The following is a 19,984-nucleotide window of genomic DNA, read 5'->3' on the forward strand; positions in this document are numbered from 1 at the left end:
GTCGAATAGATATCTCTGTTTAAAAATTCTCGCAATACTGAAGACGATGAATACTAGCGTCACAGCAGTAGATGGTCATTCATGTATGCGAGAATCCCCGTTAATCAGAGACTTAAGTCCGTGATTGTTGGGCAGAGATACGGTTGGTATTCAATCAAAGCAGGTGAGAAAAGACATAACCAACCGTCCATCTCAAAGCGGCAGCTGGTACTGAAATGCCTCGGGCAATTCAATACGCAGTAGCTGTCGCTGACTCGTCATCCTGAATTGCCAAGTAATCCTTTCCACGAAGGAATGCGTTCGGCTAGAACCACCGAGCATAAAAAGATATGCTCGAGCAATTATATTTATGCGAAACGAATTTCGGTAAATATAAAGCTTAAATGTGTTGTTGTGACAACACCATAAGTATATAAAATTGAAACTGGAAACTCCTGGGAGGTTGCAGGCAACCCGAGTTGCAGTTCAATTAGAATACTTTTCGTCTAAGTCGCAATCCGTAGAATAACCAGGATATGCGCCTACCCCTCGGACCATTCAACTGCTTAGCAGAATCATGTCGCGAGGTTAATACTACGTAGTAATTTGTAGGATTCTGAACAACGATCTCCATCCTAAATTCTTTCCTTCAAGAAAACAAAATAAGGATTGGAGATCGACCACCTTCGGTCTCTATCAAAGAGAGTGAAGAAGTCTTCCTCGAAGGAAAGCTTCAATGGTGAACAGAATTACTAAGACGATAGTTCAAGCCAAACTGGATATTCCCGTCCGTTCTTCTCTATTCCAGGTTGGTCGCCTACTGTGAGATAGTCTTCTTTCAGCAGCAGTCTTCTCCTAATGCTAGAAATTCCAGGAATTCGAGCATAGGCGAGGTTCCCGATTATCGTGTAACATATCGGGGATTCTCGTCTCGCTCACTTTGGACCGTGGTCTCGCCTAAGTGTTTGGAGATCGTAAGAAACTCTAACACTCTGAATGCGCTAGAAATTCCGTAGAATTCTAAGCAGTCTGCGAAACCCCCACCGAATTCGCCAAACGATATCGGCTGGTGGTCCTCTCGATTCCCGTAGAAAACGAGAATGGGGCAGGATCCCTCCTCAACGACCGGGCTTACGTCAGGTAGGACCCGAAGGTCCCCCCTGGTAGCGCAGTCCCCAACGTGGGATCCTACAGAGAAATCTCTGTAGGATCCTTCCCCTTTCCCTCGTAGCCGTAAGGAGAGAGGGAATGGGGGAGGAATTGGATACTCGCTCGCCTTCCCAGTGGAACTAGCAGTTGGAGAAGAGTAGGAGCAGCCATCGCCTTGCGGCGATGGTCTCTCAGAGTCTGGGAAAACGTATCGTCAGGAGAAAACGTTTCCCCGAGGAGGGTTACGAACTCTCACTGTAGGTAAGGGTCTGCCGCCACTGTGAACGTCGTCTGGGTGGGGCTGATCGACACCTGACAGGAGAGAGCCGATACCGTCCTCCGACTCATTCCAGTCCCTCGTCGAGGTCGAAACCTCTCAGGAGGACCGAAGGAGTATTTAAATACGGTGTCCGAAGACACGTAGAAACGCGCTGTCGCAGTAGAGGAGGTGGAAGTAGCTGATCGACCGGCCAGAACTGAGAGAGCCTTCTTGTCGGAGACGAGAGACTCTGGTCAAGACAGAATCGGCAAGCTCCGATCGCGGCAAACCCACCGTCGGTTTGGGTTCCCTCTCGGGCCCCAAAACGACTCGAGCAGAGACATGGGCTCTGCTGGTGGGAGCGGCGATCCTTCCCCCAGGTCGTTGTGCTGACGAATCAGTGCAATAACCTGGGTAAAGTTACTCTGAATCTCGGAAGTTACAGCGTCTTGAGGAGTAGGACCGTCCAGTCCCTCCAACAAGAGCAGCTCCCAGGACCCTACTCCTTCAGAAGAAGGACCAGCAACAGATCCCTGACGGTTGCCCTTCCAATCACTTGCGCGTACGTCCTGGTTGGTCCTAAGACCAACCTGGCACGTGCGGCGTCGTGACGGGATCCGTGAGCGGCGCAGATCTCACGATCACTCCTATATACCTCGCTCTTCCTGGCGTATGCCGAGGAAGTTGAAGGTATCGGAGAGACAGAACTGACGCTACCCCCTCCCTCCCCCCTGACGGTCGCCTCCAATCACTTGCGCGTACGTCCTGGTTGGTCCTAAGACCATACGTGGCACGTGCGGCGTCATGACGGGATCGTGAGCGGCGCACCTCTCACGATCACTCCTAGCTACCTCGCTCTTCCCGGTGTAGCCCGAGGAAGTTGAAGGTAGTGGAGAGACAGACCTGACGCTCCCTCCCCGCTCGCTGGCAGGACCAGCGTACGTGGGGGGCTGCAGCCGATCACCAACCCGCGGTGGGGATCGATCTGCAGGCCTGGCCGTGCCGCTCACCTGTGGCGAGCGGCTCGACTGAGCACGTCGACCCCGGTCCCGTGCGTCAGACGAGCTGCTGCTGGTCACCGTATCCGCCCGGTCCTGTGGGTGAGCAGCGGTCAGGTGACCTGCAGAGCTCGCTTTCTCCGCCGTGAGACCGGTGAGCGTCCTCGCGCACGTCAAACCGCTGGTACCAGCCGAGGCTGGTACCGTCGGTCGAGGGGACCTGGGGGGACCTCTTCCCAGCCTCAACCCAGTGGCCGGTCAGAGACCGTCACGTCCACCCGAGGTACCGGCTGGTCGCTGCGAGAGCGGCCGCTGGCCTGGCGAGAGTCACCTGAGGCGGCTCTCGACAGTCTTCTGCTCCGTGCCTCGGTCATGACGCTGAGCGAACTCAGGCGTCTTAACTTTGGCTGCACGGTCTCCCGAGGGAGAGCGTACACTCGGGATCTCCCGCGAACGAGAGACCGAGCCGGAACCTGGCGTAGCGGCATCGCCGCTAGCACCAGGCGAGGAAGTACCAGAGCTAACCGATACTCCTCTGGTCCCCGTCTATCTCTTCCTTACGGAAGGGGAGACGGGCCCCGCTCCCGAAGGAGCAGGAGGACCAGCAGAAGGACCCCCCGTCCCACCGAGGTGGGACGGGCCCTTAGAAGTTCCCGAAGGAGGGGACTTCTTAGGGGGGGGAGGCAGCCTTCTTCTTCTTCGGCTTATGGCCTTAGAAGCCGAAGGGGAAGCAGGCAGCAACAGACGAAGACGAAGATGACACCTTCCTCTTCTTCGTCAGCTCACGCAGGCAGTCGTCAGGTCCTCCATCCAGGCCGGAGTCGGGCCTATTGCCGAAGCAACACGGCCCGACTGCACCTGTCCGGAAGGACCTGGGACTGGGGAAGACACACCATGGGCAGGACCAGCATGGACAGGCGCAGGAACCAGGAGCGCAGGAACAGCAACCAGCTCAGGAGCGCAGGAACAGTGGCAGCGGTAAACACAGAAGGGACAGCCAAGCCAGTAGCGGGAACCACATCAGCGACAGGTACGGCAGGCCCAGCCATCGCCTCGTAGAATCATCGGCAGCCAGCGTGGTACTGGCGGCCGGTCCAGGGGCGAGCTACTGGAACAGCGGAAGTCTGGGGCAGGCAAACACGAAGAAAACACAGGCGGCGGCGGCATACCCCTCCTCGGTACGGCGGCGACCGGCCCTAGAAGCGGCAGACGGCGTCACCGACACAGCATGGGGAGATGTGTAGACCAGCGGGGGGAAGCAGCATAAGCGGCGTGAAGGTTGTAGTGGAGACCACTCCAAGGTCCACCGCCCCAGACCTCGCTAGGACGCTGCAGCAGATCGTGGATGCTAGGCACGCCCTGCAGCCGCAGTGGCCCATACCTGTCCAAGGTCGTCTCCCACGGATGTAGCACCTGCGGTAGCACAGACAGATTAGTAAGAGGGGTTCCCTCACGCACGGGGGGGGGGAGACATGCCCCCACACGAACGGAAGGAAGACCCCAAAAACAAAATACGAGGAAGCTGAGCGGGGGGGGCAGGAAAGAAGACGAAGAATCGGATACCAAGGGAGTCGCGGGAGAGCTTTCCGACGACTTCCTGGCAGACCTTCGCTTCCCCTACCCCGCACAGCAGTGAAAAGTAATATGAAAATGAAAACAGAATACTGCACTTGCGATTCACTTCATAGAACTTAAAGGGGGAAAAATCAATTCGGTAAGAGCGGAAACTTGATCCATAATAATATGATGCTAACATAAATATATATGAAAATGAACAATACTGCACTTGCTATTTTCACTTTCACAGCAATAAATCGTAAGGATTAATTCCCGGGTAAGAGCGGAAATTGATCCAAAATTAAATTTGATGCAATTAATAAATGAAAATGAAAAGAAAACTGCATTGCGAATCCACTTTCATTGCAATTCTATTCATACAACAAAATAAGAGGCTCTTGCCGAGCGCAATCAAGCTCTCGGCAACGAACGCACAGGGCAAAAATATAATGAAAAAGAGTACTTACATCTTTCAATTACACACTTTCGCCCAAAATACATGACTCGGCGCGAGTGCGCCCGCCCTCGCACCGAGACACAATTCAAGGGTTCAATTCATGAAAAGAGCGGAAATCGCCGTCTCTACGGCGATAGCTCCATGTTGATTCATAATTAAGTAATGAAATGAAAACAGTGTACTTACAGTTTCATTTTCAAGTCAAAACAAAACCATTAGTAGAAAACCCAATATAAACAAAGCATACGACGATGAAGCGGGCAGAGAGCGATGACGAACATGTCCTTCACACCCGTGGCCGAAAGCAAAAGTGATTCTTCACCTCTCGGGCGCGCGCACGATCGGACAAGCAGTTAACTACCGTTCTACCCCTTGTTCGAAGCTTACGACCGTCCCAGCTGCCGCTAGTTACCTTCCTATTGTTAAAGGACCGAGGGTTTGTATTACGTATCGGAACAACTTGGAGTTTCTTAAACGCACGTTTAGTGGAGAGCGAAGTTTTCATCTCAACAAACTCCGGGGTTTTACCAGTCTTAGATGATGAAAAACTGCGAAGGAGGAGACTTGGGAGCTGCAGGCTGAAACTTGTCTTCGAAAGAAGAACGCAACAGCCGCACGAGAACTTTATAGTCCGATATTGAAGGGGCCGCAGAAGGTTCCTCTTCAACCGAGTCAGCCGAACTACTCAGCTCTCCTTTCTTCTCTACACGGAAGCGGAGACCGCCTGTCCGGAGCGGGCGTACTAATGTCGGGTCTTGACTTAATCAAAGGACCCCTATCCTTACTAGAGGAAGCCTTATTTCGGCTGTCTTCTTTATGACGCTTACCACTTGAAGCAGGTAGAGCGTCCTACGAGGACGAGCGTCCTTAGCGACACCCGAGGCAGCCTCACTTGCCAGAGAAGCGTCCTTACGTTTCTTAAACGAAAGGGAAGACATTTTAGCTGGAATCCGTGCCTGTGCGCGCAAACTAGCGTCTTGGGGTACGACTTCTTGGTCGGAGTCCCCAAAAGCGTCTTGAAAAGCGCCCTGAACGTCCTGGCGAGCGTCCTGCCGAGCGTCCTGGCGAGCGTCCTGCCGAGCGTCCTGACGAACGTCCTGACGAACGTCCTGACGAACGTCCTGCCTAGCGTCCTGCCAAGCTTCCTGCCGAGCGTCCTGACAAGCGTCCTGTCGAGCGTCTTGCCGAACGTCCTGCCTAACGTCCTGCCTAGCGTCCTGCCCTAGCGTCTGCCTAGCGTCCTGACAAGCGTCCTGTCGAACGTCGTGCTGAGCGTCCTCCTCAAAAGCGTCTTGACGCAACGTCCTTCTAGAGGACGAACGAGATCGGCGAATCGCCGAAGGAGAAGCGATCGGCGAACGAGACGAAGTAGGAGAGGGAGAAGGAGACTGCTTCGTCCTCTTGACGGGCAGTCTAAGGTCCTTCCTCCGCTTAGGCTCGACTGCTGCTGGGCGAGTCCTCTGAGCCATAAGCGTCGATAGCTGGTCCTGAAGGGACAAAAGAATGTTCTTCGTTGGAGAAGAACGAACAGAGGAAGCAGGACTGATCCTGCGAGAAGACGAGGGGCGAGGGGACGCCTCCTTCCTTCTCACAGGTACAGCTACTTGCTTCTCAGGGAGACGCGCATGTGCACGCAACCCAGCGTCCTCATCGGAGGAGATCTTACCCCTTTTCTGAGGCGGAAAAGCGTCATACGCATCCTCCGACGAAAGCGGCGAACAAGGACGTGAAGCGTCCTCAACACGAAACGTCCTTTTCAGAGGACGAGAGTCTCTCCGAGCGCTCCACCCTCCCTTGTGCAACGGGGTGGAGGCGCTTCGGAGGACGAAAACAAGCACTCTTTCAGGACGCGCGCTCGTGCGCGCTCCTTGGCAGCCTGGGACTTTGCCACAAGGCCTGCCGAAGGGACGCCAGATCGGTGGGGAGCCCCCGTAACCCTCTTGCGGCTTTCGACATACCCTCTCCCTGAGTCTTGGGAGTCTGATAGAGGTCTAGGCCTAGAGGCATTATGGGGCCGATCTGACGCCCCCTCCACAACACTAGGGGCACGATCACACACTTGCACCGAGCCAGTTTCCAAGGCTTTCACTTTGGTCTCCAGAGTGCGTAGAGACTCCAAAATAAGAGAGAGAGCATTAGCTTCTCCCGACACAGAATCAGAGCCCGAAGGCAACACAGGTTTAGGGGTTGCAAAATCTACAGGTGTTAACTACAGGAGAGATGTTAGCCTTACCTTTGGTAGAACCACTCCTGGAGGAAGACCTCTGATCCTATCGCGCTCCAATTTAAGGCGATAGGATCATCATTACTCTCCAATCATCATCGATCAATCTCTCACATTCATTGCACCGATTATCCACACAATTATGCCCCCTACAACTCATACATACTGTGTGGGGGGTCTACCGATGCTTTCGGTAGCCTCACCTTACAATCAAGTCCTCACACACATCTGAAACTCACAGCACTTGATCCAGACATATCTTTTAAAGAAAAGCCAATCCAAAATCAAAAAACGGTCCACTATCGCGCATGCCAATTCAACAATCCAATTCAATACCAAAAAACCAATCAGATACTTAAAAGCGAGTCAAATCCAAAAAATCCTGAGCAGAGGTCTGTAAACAGTTGTTTACCGACCGGCGACAGAAAAAAAACAAAAATGATGAATAGAAAATGGGAATGGTTCCTGATATCCGCCTCCCAGCGGCGGGAATGGGTACTACCACTGGCCGCCCACTGCGTGTGCCGCGGAGTTTTGAAATTCTGTCGGACTTGAAAAAATACAGCTATATATATATCTGTCAGGTAAGTGGCATGAACAAAATATAAACAAAGCATACGACGATGAAGCGGGTGGCAGAGAGCGATGACGAACACGTCCTTCACACCCGCGGCCGAAAGCAAAAGTGATTTGTTTACCTCCCAGTCAGCGCGGCGCGCGGACTGGTCGGGACACAAGCAGTTAACTACCGTTCTCCCCTTAGTTCGAAGCTTACGACCGTTCCAGCTGCCGCTAGCTACTTCCTATTGTTAAAGGACCGATGGTTTGTATTACGTATCGGAACAAATGTTGAACGCGTTTTGGTGAGATTTGCACTGCGTTGGACACCCTTTTCACTACCTCTGTTTAATGCTTTAAATTTGGCCTTAATTTCCAACTTTGGAGAAAATACTTACTTCGAAAGGAGAGTAGAGGTCTTTAGCTCCGTTTCTCACCAACAACAAGTTGCGACTGATGCCCATCTCCGATGTCAGGACGCGTTGTAATGTACTTTTTTGGGGATTGTTCACGCTGATCGTACATGGTCCACTCTGTACCCTGCGGTTTTTTACCCTACCAGTCCACCATGGTGTTAGGTGAACCGATGCGAAATGACAATTTGTCGAAAATTGCATTTTTCCTAACTATACAAAACCTGAGGTCCTTTAACAATAGGAAGTAGCTAGCGGCAGCTGGAACGGTCGTAAGCTTCGAACAAGGGGAGAACGGTAGTTAACTGCTTGTCCGACAGTCGCGCGGTAAACAAATCACTTTTGCTTTTGGCCCATGCAAAATACGCAGAGTGAGGGGTGGCATGAGGAGGGACTATATGTTAAAGGACCTCAGGTTTGTATAGTTAGGAAAAATGCAATTTTCGACAAATTGTCATTTGTTCCGATACGTAATACAAACCCTCGGTCCTTTAACAATAGGAAGACTCACTTCTTGGTGGGAGGAATCTGAGTCTTTTTGATGAACAGACTGGTGGTTCGTCCATCCCTGGAATGCCTCCCTGGTCGTAAGAGCGGGGAGGAGGGATCCAAGCCTCTGTCCGATTGATCGGGGTGTGCACCGCAGGATCAATGGTCAGACCTCTGGGGCCGAGTACTAAGAGAGAGGCAAGCGTATCTCTTCGTACCAGCAAGCAAGAACTTGTTCCTGTTTGCAAGAGGCAACATAAAGTATGGGTTGTCTCAAGCTGGCATCCACTTCCTCCCCCTTGTTGGAGGAAGTGGTGGATATACGCTCCTATCCCTAGTGAAAGGGATAGGATGGGGCTCTGTTGAGTAGCTCACCTGCATCTTGTCCTTATCCAGCAGGGTGACGACCGTGTCCCTCTAACCACAGGTAGAGGGGAAGAAAAAAGATGGGAAGAGGAGCCAGTCACACTCTCATTCACCATCCATTCTTACGGTCACACCAGGACTCGATGCTGTTCAGCCTGCGAGGGTCGGGTTCGCTACACAACGTGTTGAGCAGCCACCAACGGGTCCCAAGGAAAAAGATCCAAGGACCTGTGGGCAATATCCCGAAGGTAGAAGGAAGGGCATGTGGTCTGGTTGGACCAGACCCCACCTGCCTTCAGTTACCTGCGCCAAGGAGAAGTTCTTGTGGACAAGGCAGCATCTCCTTCGCATCGAAGGCGGTGAAGTCCATTAGGGAGGGGATTGTGAACGACTCGAACCAATCGTCAGGGACCGAAGGGTTCTGAGTCTTCGCTACGAAGTTCGGTACGAAATCGAGCGTCACGGATCCCCATCCCCTGGATGCCTGACTTCGCAGGAGAAGTCATGCAGTTCCTCAGAGGAAAAGAAGGAAATAGTCGCATGACCTATCCCTCTTCTCTAGCTTCGGGTGTGTCCAGTACCCATACTGGTCTGTCCGTTAGCAACGAGTCTCTCGCACCTCCTATCCCCATGCAGCGAAGTTCTCGGTAGTGGATAGGACACCGACACTCCATGGTGGGTGTCAATGGTATGGGTACTGTGACAAGCTATTAAAACGAAGTAATGGTTGCTGTGTAACAACCGAACTAAGTCAACAGCGTAATTCGTAACTGACTCGGGCGCTCTGACAGCTGCCGACTGACTGCGTTCGGTAGGAGGCAAGTTGTCAAAGCATCCGAGTAAGTCACGTGACCTTCGCCTTAAAGGGTTATGCCGAGAGACCAAACAAATGATGTATTTGTTTGTCACCAATGCCGGACAGCGAGGTGATGATTCTCTTAAGGCATGTACCCAACAGGCGAAAGTCAATTGCCTTCTAGAGGACCGAGGTCCCTGAAGGTAAAACATCTCATGTTTGTTGAATCTCAGCTAAGGAGAAACAACACTATGTACCGTTGAAGACGAAGGTAGATATTGAATGCAACCTACGTCTTCACATATGAATCGAGAGAAGGATCTCAAGATTCATAACCTGTGCTTACAAATGACTGAAACGCTAACCGCTATTTCATTGCTGTCCGGTGAGAAGTCGTAGTTGCAATGAAAGCGGGGCGTTCTTCGGTAATAAAAACACAGGTGAAAGCCGCCTGAAGAATGCTTCTCATGGGCTGAACATTTGGAGGTAGAGCGTCAGGTCGGAGAGTAGGCGATGTCTTCTGACACATCTTGTAATTCGGGTTGAACAATGAACAATTGTACACCTACGAATACGAGATATTTTGAAGACAAACTCAGATGTCTGCAAAATCATTCGCATTATCGCAGTGCGATGCAGCGGGAGACTTGTACAGACTTCTGTTACCGTGCGGTAAACAGAAAGATGAAAGAGTCCAAGAGATATCTCTGTTGAAAATTCTCGCAATGTCGAAGGCGATGGAATCTAGCGTCGCCGCAGTAGATGGTCCTTCATTATTGCGAGAATCCCCGTTAATCAGAGACCTAAGTCCATGATTGTTAGGCAGAGATACGGTTCGGTAGTCAATCAAGCAGGGGAGAGAGAGACATACATGACCGTGAATCTCGGAGGCCCAGCTGATACTGAGCTGCTATCCGGCAGTTCAATACGCAGTGGTTGAGCCTGCTGACTCTTCATCCTGAGTTGCCAGGTAATCCATTATTCCACGAAGGAATGCGTTCGGCTAGAACTACCGAGCATAAAAGATATGCTCGGGCAATTATATTTAGGCGAAACGAATTCCGGTAAATATAAAAGTTGAAATGGTGTTGTCGTGACAAAACCATAAGTATATAAAATTGAAACTGAAAAACTCCTGGGAGGTTGCAGCAACCCCGAGTTGCAGTTCAATTAGAAATACTTCTCGTCTAAGTCGCAAATCCGTAGAATAACTAGGATATGCGCCTACCCCTCGGACAATTCAACTGCTTAGCGAATTATGTCGCCGAGGTTAATATACGTAGTATATTTGTAGGATTCTGAACAACGATCTCCATCCTAAATTCTTTCCTTCAAGAAAACAAAATAAGGATTGGCGATCGACCACCTTCGTTCTCTATCAAAGAGAGTGAAGGAGAAGTCTTCCTCGAAGGAAAGCTTCAATGGTGAACAGAATACTAAGACGATAGTTCAAGCCAAACGGATATCCCGTCGATCTCTCATTCCAGGTTGGTCGCCTACTGTGAGATAGTTTCTTTCAGCAGCAGTCTTCTTCACAATGCTAGAAATTCCAGGAATTCGAGCATAGGCGAGGTTCCCGATTATCGTGTAACATATCGGGGTGGATTCTCGTCTCGCTCACTTTGGACCGTGGTCTCGCGTAAGTGTTTGAAGATTGTAAAAAACTCGAACACTCTGAATGCGCTAGAAATTCCGTAGAATTCTAAGCAGTCTGCGAAACCCCCACCGAATTCGTCAAACGATATCGGCTGGTGGTCCTCTCGATTCCCGTAGAAATCGAGAATGGAGCAGGATTCCTCCTCAACGACCGGGGCTTACGTCAGGTAGGACCCGAAGGTCCCCCCGGTAGCGCAGTCCCGAACGTGGGATCCTACAAAAGGAAATCTCTGTAGGATCCTTCCCCTTTCCCTCGTAGCCGTAAGGAGAGAGGGAATGGGGAAGGAATTGGATACTCGCTCGCCTTCCCAGTGGAACTAGCAGTTGGAGAAGAGTAGGAGCAGCCATCGCCTTGCGGCGATGGCCTCTCAGAGTCTGGGAAAACGTATCGTCAGGAGAAAACGTTTTCCCGCGGAGGGTTACGAACTCTCACTGTAGGTAAGGGTCTGCCGCCACTGTGAACGTCGTCTGGGTGGGGCTGATCGACACCTGACAGGAGAGAGCCGAACCGTCCTCCGACTCATTCCAGTCCTCGTCGAGGTCGAAACCTCTCAGGAGGACCGAAGGAGTATTTAAATACGGTGTCCGAAGACACGTAGAAAACGCCGCTGTCGCAGTAGAGGAGGTGGAAGTAGCTTGATCGCCGGCCGAACTGAGAGAGCCTTCTTGTCCGGAGACGAGAGACACTGGTTCGAGACAGAATCGGCAAGTTCCGATCGCGGCAGACCCACCGTCGGTTTGGGTTCCCTCTCGGGCCCCAAAACGACTCGAGCAGAGACGTGGGCTCTGCTGGGAGCGGCAATCCTTCCGCAGGGTCATTATGCTGACGAATCAGCTTAAGACTTCTGCAAATTCCTCTGTATCTGGGAGTAACCGCGTCTGCGGAGTAGGACCGTCCAGTCCCTCCAACAAGAACAGATCCCTAGATACTCCTCCTTCAGAAGGAGGAAGAGCGGCAGACCCCTGACGGTCGCCTCCAGCTAATTGCGCGTATGTCTGGTCGGTCCTAGAACCGTGCCTGGTCCATACGGCGTCATAGCGGGGTCGCGAGCGGCGCACCTCTCGCGATCACTCATAGGTACCTCGCTCCTCCCGGCGTAGCCCGAGGAGGTTGAAGGTACAGGAGAGGCAGACCTGACGCTCCTCCCTAGCTCGCTGGCAGGACCAGCGTGCTTGGAGGGCTGCTGCTGATCGTCAAACCCGCGGTGGCGTATCGAGCAGCATGCCTAGCCTTGCCGCTCGCCTGAGGCGAGAGGCTTGGCTGAGAACGTCGACGCTGATCTCTAGCGTCAGGCGAGCTGTTGCTGGTTACCGTCTCCGCCCGCTTCCCGATGGGAGCGGCGTCAGGTGACCTGCTAGGCTCGCTGTCACGGTGAGACCGGCGAGCGTCCTCTCGGCGCGTCGAGCCGCTGGTACCAGCCGTGGCTGGTACCGACGGCCGCGGGGCCCTTTCCTCGCCTCAACCCGTTATGGGAGAGGCAGACCTGACGCTCCCCCCTCGCTCGCTGGCAGGACCAGCGTGCGTGGAGGGCTGCTGCTGATCGTCAACCCGCGGTGACGGTCGAGCAGCAGGCCTAGCCTTACCGCTCGCCTGGGGCGATTGGCTCGGCTGAGAACGTCGAGACCGATCTCTAGCGTCAGGCGAGCTGCCGCTGGTCACCGTCTCCGCCCGGTCCCATCGGGAGCGGCGGACGGGTGACTGCTAGGCTCTGTGTCGCGTCGAGACCGGCCAGCGTCCTCTCGGCGCGTCAAGTCGCTGGTACCAGCCGTGGCTGGTACCGGCGGCCGCGGGGACTCCTTCCTCGCCTCAACCCGTGGCTGATCAGCGACCGTCACGTTAGCCCGAGCAGCCAGTTGATCGCTGCGAGAGCGTCCACTGGCCTGGCGAGAGTTGTGTGCACGACTCTCGCCAGTCTTCTGCTCCGCGCCGCTGTCTTGACGGCGAGCGAGCTCGGGCGTCAAAACTTTGGCTGGAGGCTTCTGGAGAGCTATTTCTTGGAAGAGCGTCCACTCGGTGCTTCTCGCGAACGAGAAGCGGCCGAGACGGAACCTGGTTCAGCGGCAGACCCGCTAGCACCAGGTGAGGACGCACCAGCCGAGGCTGGTGCCCTCTGGTCCCCGTCGACTTCTTCTTTGCAGAAGAAGCGACGGGCCCCGTTCCCGAAGGAACAGGAGGACCAGCAGAAGAGCTCCCCAGCTCGCCTGAGCGAGCCGGGCCCTTAGAAGATCCCGAAGGAGTCTTCTTAGGGGGGTAAGGCCAAACCTTCTTCTTCTTCGGCTGTTTGGCCTTAGAAGTCGAAGGGGAAGGAGAGGCAGCGGACGACGAAGAAGACGACGAAGACGACGACGACACTTCTTCCTCTTCCTCTTCTTCTTCGCCAGGCTCCGCAGGAACAGCAGAACGTCAGGTCTTCCATCCAGGAGGGAGCCGGGGCAGTTGCCGAAGCAACAGGGCCCGACTGCACCTGTCCGGAAAGACCTGAGACTGTGACAGCATCACCAACAGCAGGAACAACAGGAACAGGTCCAGCATCTGAAAGTGAATGAGCAGCAGGCACTATTCTGAAAGGAAATGAGCGGCTGGGACAGCAACAGGTACGGCAGGCATGGCAGGTACCACATGGAGAGACAGGCGTCCTGTCGGCAGCTACCGTCATCCTCGGCACTGGCGGCAGGTCCAGGGGGGTACTCTTTGGGCAGCGGCAGTCCGGGGTCGGCAAAACAAAGAAAACCCCAGTGGTGGCGGTCGGCACCGTCCTGATTGGCACGGCAGGAATTGGTTCTGGATTGCAGCCGTGGGTGTTACCGACATGACATGTGGTGTGTACACCAGGTGCGGTGACATCTCATATGCTGGTGTCGAGATTGTGGTTGTTGTAGTGGTTACCGTATCATGAGTGACCACTGCCGACCCCGCCAACCGCTGAATCAACCCCTGCAGTCCCAGCGACTCCCACACCTGTTCCAGGTCGTCCTCGCTGATGGCAAACCTGCGGAAGCAACAGTCGGGTTAGTTAGAGGGGCTTCCTCGCGCCTGGGGGGAGGAGAACCCCACCCAGAGCGGACGGAAGACCCCGAGTACAACTGGACGTCCGTTACCAAAGGAGTCACTGGACTTTCCGATGACTTCTTGTGTCCTCGTACAGCACCCACTGCGCCTCTGACGAATGCATACACGTTACACAGGGCTCGTTGCGGGAGCACTCTCGCCCTCGACAACGAGTACAAACCTCGTGAGGATCTACATCTACATCCAAGGTGTCTCCCACGGATGTAGCACCTGCGGTAACATAGATAGATTAGTAAGAGGGGTTCCCTCACGCACGGGGGGAAGAGCATGCCCCACCCGAAACGCAAGGAAGACCCCACAAATACAAAATACAATGAAGAAGCTGAGCGGGGGGCAGGAAGGAAGACGAAGAATCGGCTACCAAGGGAGTCGCGGGAAGAGCTTTCCGACGACTTCCTGGCAGACCTTCGCTTCCCCCACCCCCGCACAGCAGTGAAAAGTAATATGAAAATGAAACAGAATACTGCCCTTGCGATTCACTTCATAGAACTTAAAGGAGAAAAGATCAATTCCCGGGTAAGAACGGAAACTTGATCCAATAATATGATGCTATCTAAAAATATATATGAAAATGAAACAGAATACTGCACTTGCGATTTCATTTCACATAAAAATCGTAAGGATCAATTCCCGGGTAGAACGAAAATTGATCCAGATTAAATATCATGCAATCAATAAATGAAAATGAAAAGAATATTGCAATTGCGAATCCACTTTCATTGCATTCTATTATACAAAATTAAAAAGCTCGTGCCGAGCGCAATCACACTCTCGGTAACGAACGCACAGGGCAAAAATATAATGAAAAAAGTACTTACATCTTTCAATTACACCCTTCGCCCAAATACATGACTCGGCGCGAGCGCCCCGCCCTCGGCACCGAGACATAATTCAAGGGTTCATAATCAAGTAATGAAAATGAAAACAGTGTACTTACAGTTTCATTTTCAAGTCAAACAAACCATTAGTAGAAAACACAATATAAACAAAGCATACGACGATGAAGCGGGCAGAGAGCGATGACGAACACGTCCTTCACACCCGCGGCCGAAAGCAAAAGTGATTTGTTTACCTCCCAGTCGCGCGGCGCGCGACTGTCGGACAAGCAGTTAACTACCGTTCTCCCCTTGTTCGAAGCTTACGACCGTTCCAGCTGCCGCTAGCTACTTCCTATTGTTAAAGGACCGAGGGTGTGTATTACGTATCGGAACAAGGGTCATTTTTCATAATGGCCTGTGGTAGCTCGTGGATCCAGCCATAAATTAATTGGAGGATTGTGCCGAAATCAAGGTGTGAGCGGGAGAAGAAAGAGCCGATCCGTATCGAAATCCTTTTACGACACATGCGTAAGCGGCAGCACCACACAAAACTGTCTTCCTCTTTATGAGGCTGATGATTCCCACTCTACACTTGTCACAAGCGCCACTGAAATCTCCCAAAAGACCGCTTTTGAAAAGATATGTACGTAGTACATCAACGTCTTGACATAAAGTGTACAGAACACCGAAAGTAACCGGACTTTCCACCAAAAAAGCAACGAGGGATGGGTGCGATGTGACCGGAGACGTCATGTTGACTGGTTTGAAAACTCGCGGGGTCGGCCCAGGTGAAAAAGGGCCATTCTCGGTCGGAAGGACTACTTAGCGCGGTGGTTGGATTTGGGTGTTGTGCGGCCCGGGAAATCAGAAATTGGCTCCCAAAACTGTAGGTAAATAATTACGGAATACGCCTACATCATCACCCGTGTGAATAAAGTGCGATATCCGCAGAAGCAAAGGCAATGGGGGCTTGGTGAGGTTTTTATAGGATACAATTTTGAATATTCGCGGCGCGGAGGAGCCGCCATGCTTGTTTTAATGGCGTGCGGCCCGGGAAATTGGAAATTGGCTCCCAAAACTGTCGGTAAATAATTACGGAATACACCTACATTGTCACCCATGTTAATAAAATGCGGTACCGTAACGGGAATCACAGTAGCGAAAGCAATGGGGGCTGGGTGAGGTGTTATAGGAGACATGTTGCCTTTTTTGAATGTTCGCACCGAGGGTTTGTATTACGTATCGGAACAACTGGCCCGCTGTGTAAACAACCCCTACTGATGCCCATCTCCGGTGTCAGGACACATTATACCTAATGTACTTTTTTTGGGGTGGTACACATTGATCGTACATGGTCCACCCCTGTACCATGCGGTGTTTTACCCTAATTTATATCTAACCTAAAAACTCTCATTTAAATATTTATCCAGAATATTAAACTTATTTAAATAATGAAAATAGCATTTAAATAACGGTTGATTAACACTGCCAATCATAGGTAACAATACCTAGCCCTAGTAGTAGGTAGTTACCTACCTAGGAAGCCTAAGGAAAAGTGCTTTGAGAAAAATGCCTCTTTTTACAACCATATTCAACTCGAAAACTTATACTTTACCCAATTATTAACTCAAGAATTCAACTCCAATCATTGATTTACCTTAGTTGACGTTCAATTCGATCATTCAGTCAAAATTTGCATTGATTTCTGTGACCGACTCTTTGTTGACAAGATTACCGAATAGACATCGACTACTACCAGGTATTTGTTTACTTTACAGACATCAAGTCCTCCGGCCTTCTTCCACCGAAGGTGATTAGGTCGTTTATTTGCGCAATTTTTTAGTTATAAATTGCTTTTTTGAACATTTTAAATTAATAATAATTTAATAAAAATAATTTAGATACATTATTTCGGCAACAATTAAGTGAATACGCTTATAAATTTAATTAATAAAGCATTTTTGGCGAATTAACTATTTTCTACCGTACGAGTAAGTTAAAGTACGGTAAATGTGTATCGCAAAACGCCTCAGTACAGTACAGTAATGTATTTTACTAGTGACTGAAGTGTTATTACCGTGACAGACTTCCTCAAGAAGTGAGTTGCATTGATTTTTTTTAACCTGTCATTTTGGTCTATCAGCATCTGATAGATCTTGCGAAGATGAAAAAAAGACAAGGAAATGAAAATTCAAAATTATAATTTGTGAGAAGCCGATCCTTACTGTACTACGGTCTATGACAAAATAAGAGCAATGTAGATATTGAAACATGACGTAGCAATAAGCTTTTAGGGCCTAAACACATATTTCCTATTATACCATAATTGTGACTTGTTAAACGAATGTGATTTCACAAATTATCCAAATATATTATGCAGCTCTAAAGTAACCGACAGTGACTAATTCAGCTTTTTCAATAGTTTATTGTAAGATTGCATATATATTCTCGATCCAGGTTTTGGATTCCGTTAACTTTCATTAATTTACAGATTTCATGTACACATCAGGCACAAAATCCCCCGTGTGTGTGTGTGTATATTATATATATATATATATATATATATATATATATATATATATATATATATATATATATGTGTGTGTGTGTGTATATATATATATATATATATATATATATATATATATATATATATATATATATATATATATATATATATACTAAAATTTGCGAGCTAATAGAATGAGCATGGTTATATTCTTATTTCAGGAATATCCCCCAACTGGCAGGAAAAAAAAAAAAATCTGGAGCGCTGAAACGCAAAGAGCGACAAGAAACAGAAAGGCAGGAATAAGCCAGGAATTGCAGGTCTATTAAAGATTTTATAACACGACAAATACCATCCACGTCAATATCTACTTTTACAACAAAGAAACAGGAAGGAAGAAATGATAAACATGGTGATAATTCAGTGACATGCAAATTGCAAGAGCAGGGAACAGTTAATTTAAATGCAGAGACAAATTCAAATGCCTCTTCTACTAATCAACCCAGGCCTAGTTCTTCTAGCTTGATTATTCCCGTATCAGCACTGCCTGTAGCACCAATATCTAAGGGTAGTATACCTTCAGAAAGTACAAAGAATCAGATATTCCTGGAAGCATAAAGAACTTGGTTTCTGAAGCAAATCATGTAACTAAACCGAATCAAGGCAACGAAGGATCAACTGCTGGACTCTTTCAATATCCATCACGAGCAAATCTGAAAGAGTTTTTGCTCAACATCCATTTCAGCCACTTAATGATCTACCATTTGATGTTTGTGTCTATGAGAGGAAAGTTATGAATGACTCAGTCCCAAGAAAATGGCTAACATACAACAAAGAAAATAGGTGCTTATATTGTTCATACTGCTTAGCCTTTGAACTACCTAGTACTTGTTGTAAATCACCCTTTGTCCAAGGCTTTAGAGATTACAGGCGTATAGGCCAGAGCTTGGCTATACATGAATCAACAACAGCGCATGTAAAAAAATGCTCAGCAGTATATCAGTGTGGCTAATAATGGCACCCTAGATGACTTTTTAGCAACTTCCCTGAATAAAAGGAGAGAAGAAGTATTGAAGCAGAGAAATATTGTTATGAAAATTATTATCATAGAGATGTTAAGCAAACAAGCACTTCCTTTTCGAGGTCACAGAAATGAATCGGCCTACACTTTAGATAATGATGTATTGAATCATGGTAATTTTTTAGCTACAGTGCAGTTAATGCCAAAATATGACAGTATTATGGCAGCTCAAGTTTCTTCAGTGGAAAGCAAGTCAGAGCAGAGAATAAAACGATTAGAACAACAAGGAAAGGTTCACAGTAAAGGTTGTGGTGGACTTGTTACATACCTGAGTAAAACAACTATAAACTATTTAATCAACATTATGGAAAATATGATTCAAGAAAAAATTGAGTAAGAAGTTAATCGAGCAAAATACTATTCTATACAGGTTGATTCAACGCAAGATATTTCATCCATTGATCAGTTTAGTATTATTATTCGATATGTGCTTAAAGGTAAAATTTATGGGCGACTACTTTCAGTTGTACCAAGTAATGATGGAACAGGACAGGGACTTTTCGATCTAATGAAAAAGTTACGTCATAAAATTGACCCAGAAAATGTGTACCTGATAGCACAGATGGCGCTGCAAGCTACTACGGGAAGTACAAGGGTTTGCGAAGTAGAATTGCTGATTTAACAGATGAACAAGTTCATAATGGTGCTATGCCCATGTTTTGAATCTATTGATAACTGAGACTACAAAAGTTTGTGTACCTGCAGTTATCTTTTTCAATTTGCGTCAGAATTTTGCTAGTTGTGAAAGCATCATACAACCGAATGGCTGTATGGATAGAAGTGGTAGGAAAACATCTGGGACAAGAAAAAACGAAACGATTAAAGCTAATAGGTGAGACTAGATGCTTTGATGATGCTTCTGTGATTACATGTGTGGATTTATTGGTATGCTTAACAATGATTTAGGAATCATACAAGTTTGATGCAAATTCAAAGTATGAAGCAAACGTTTTTCTTTAAAGTCTTTAAAAGTTTGAAACCATAGTTGTTGCAGCAACAACTATATTTGGATGCTTGGATGATGCTTCTGTGATTACATGTGTGGATTTACTGGTATGCTTAACAATGATTCAGGAATCATACAAGTTTGATGCAAATACAAAGTATGAAGCAAACGTTTTCCTTTAAAGTCTTTAAAAGTTTGAAACCATATTGACTGCATTTACTTATTTGTATATATGTATTTGAAACTACAGGTCCTTTATCAAAATACCTGCAGACCGGTGATTTGATATGTTTACTGCATGGCGTTTGGTAGATACAGCTATAACAAAGTTGAAGGAACAGACAAGAACATTTGATAATATCCACAGGAAGGCTTTTGAATTTGTAATTAAATGTAATGAGGAAATTTCGCAGATGACTTTGAATGAATTTATCTTGCTTGGACTACAAATTTTAAAACAATTGCTGAGAAAGATCTTGAAGATGAAGCATTGAGAGGAATTATCAAGTTGTTCCCACAAATCATCAAAGATCAAGTGAAATTGGAACTGTTTTCTTTTGCTTCAAACTTTGATGTCATAAAGTTATTACTTAATGATGGTGAAAATGTGGGCAGCAGTTGCACCAACTGTAAAGTGTGCAATACTTGCCCATCTTGTA

The 19,984-nt window shown here is 48.9% G+C and overlaps 1 protein-coding gene across 2 annotated transcripts in view; it reads right to left on the minus strand.

Moving 5' to 3' along the window:
* The window catches only part of LOC135198204 (gastrula zinc finger protein XlCGF57.1-like), a 234,668-nt gene extending 218,083 nt beyond the window's left edge, over window positions 1–16,585 (minus strand). Inside the window, exon 1 of one of the 2 annotated variants that reach the window (XM_064225782.1) lies at window positions 16,447–16,585. The gene's annotated coding sequence lies outside the window, so the exon portion shown is untranslated. The remainder of the gene's footprint in view (window positions 1–16,446) is intronic. The other variant, XM_064225783.1, reaches the window with a different exon arrangement.
* Between the last annotated feature and the right edge of the window lie 3,399 nt (window positions 16,586–19,984).

Source organism: Macrobrachium nipponense, chromosome 21, assembly GCF_015104395.2.
Source record: "Macrobrachium nipponense isolate FS-2020 chromosome 21, ASM1510439v2, whole genome shotgun sequence".
Taxonomy (NCBI): domain Eukaryota; kingdom Metazoa; phylum Arthropoda; class Malacostraca; order Decapoda; family Palaemonidae; genus Macrobrachium; species Macrobrachium nipponense.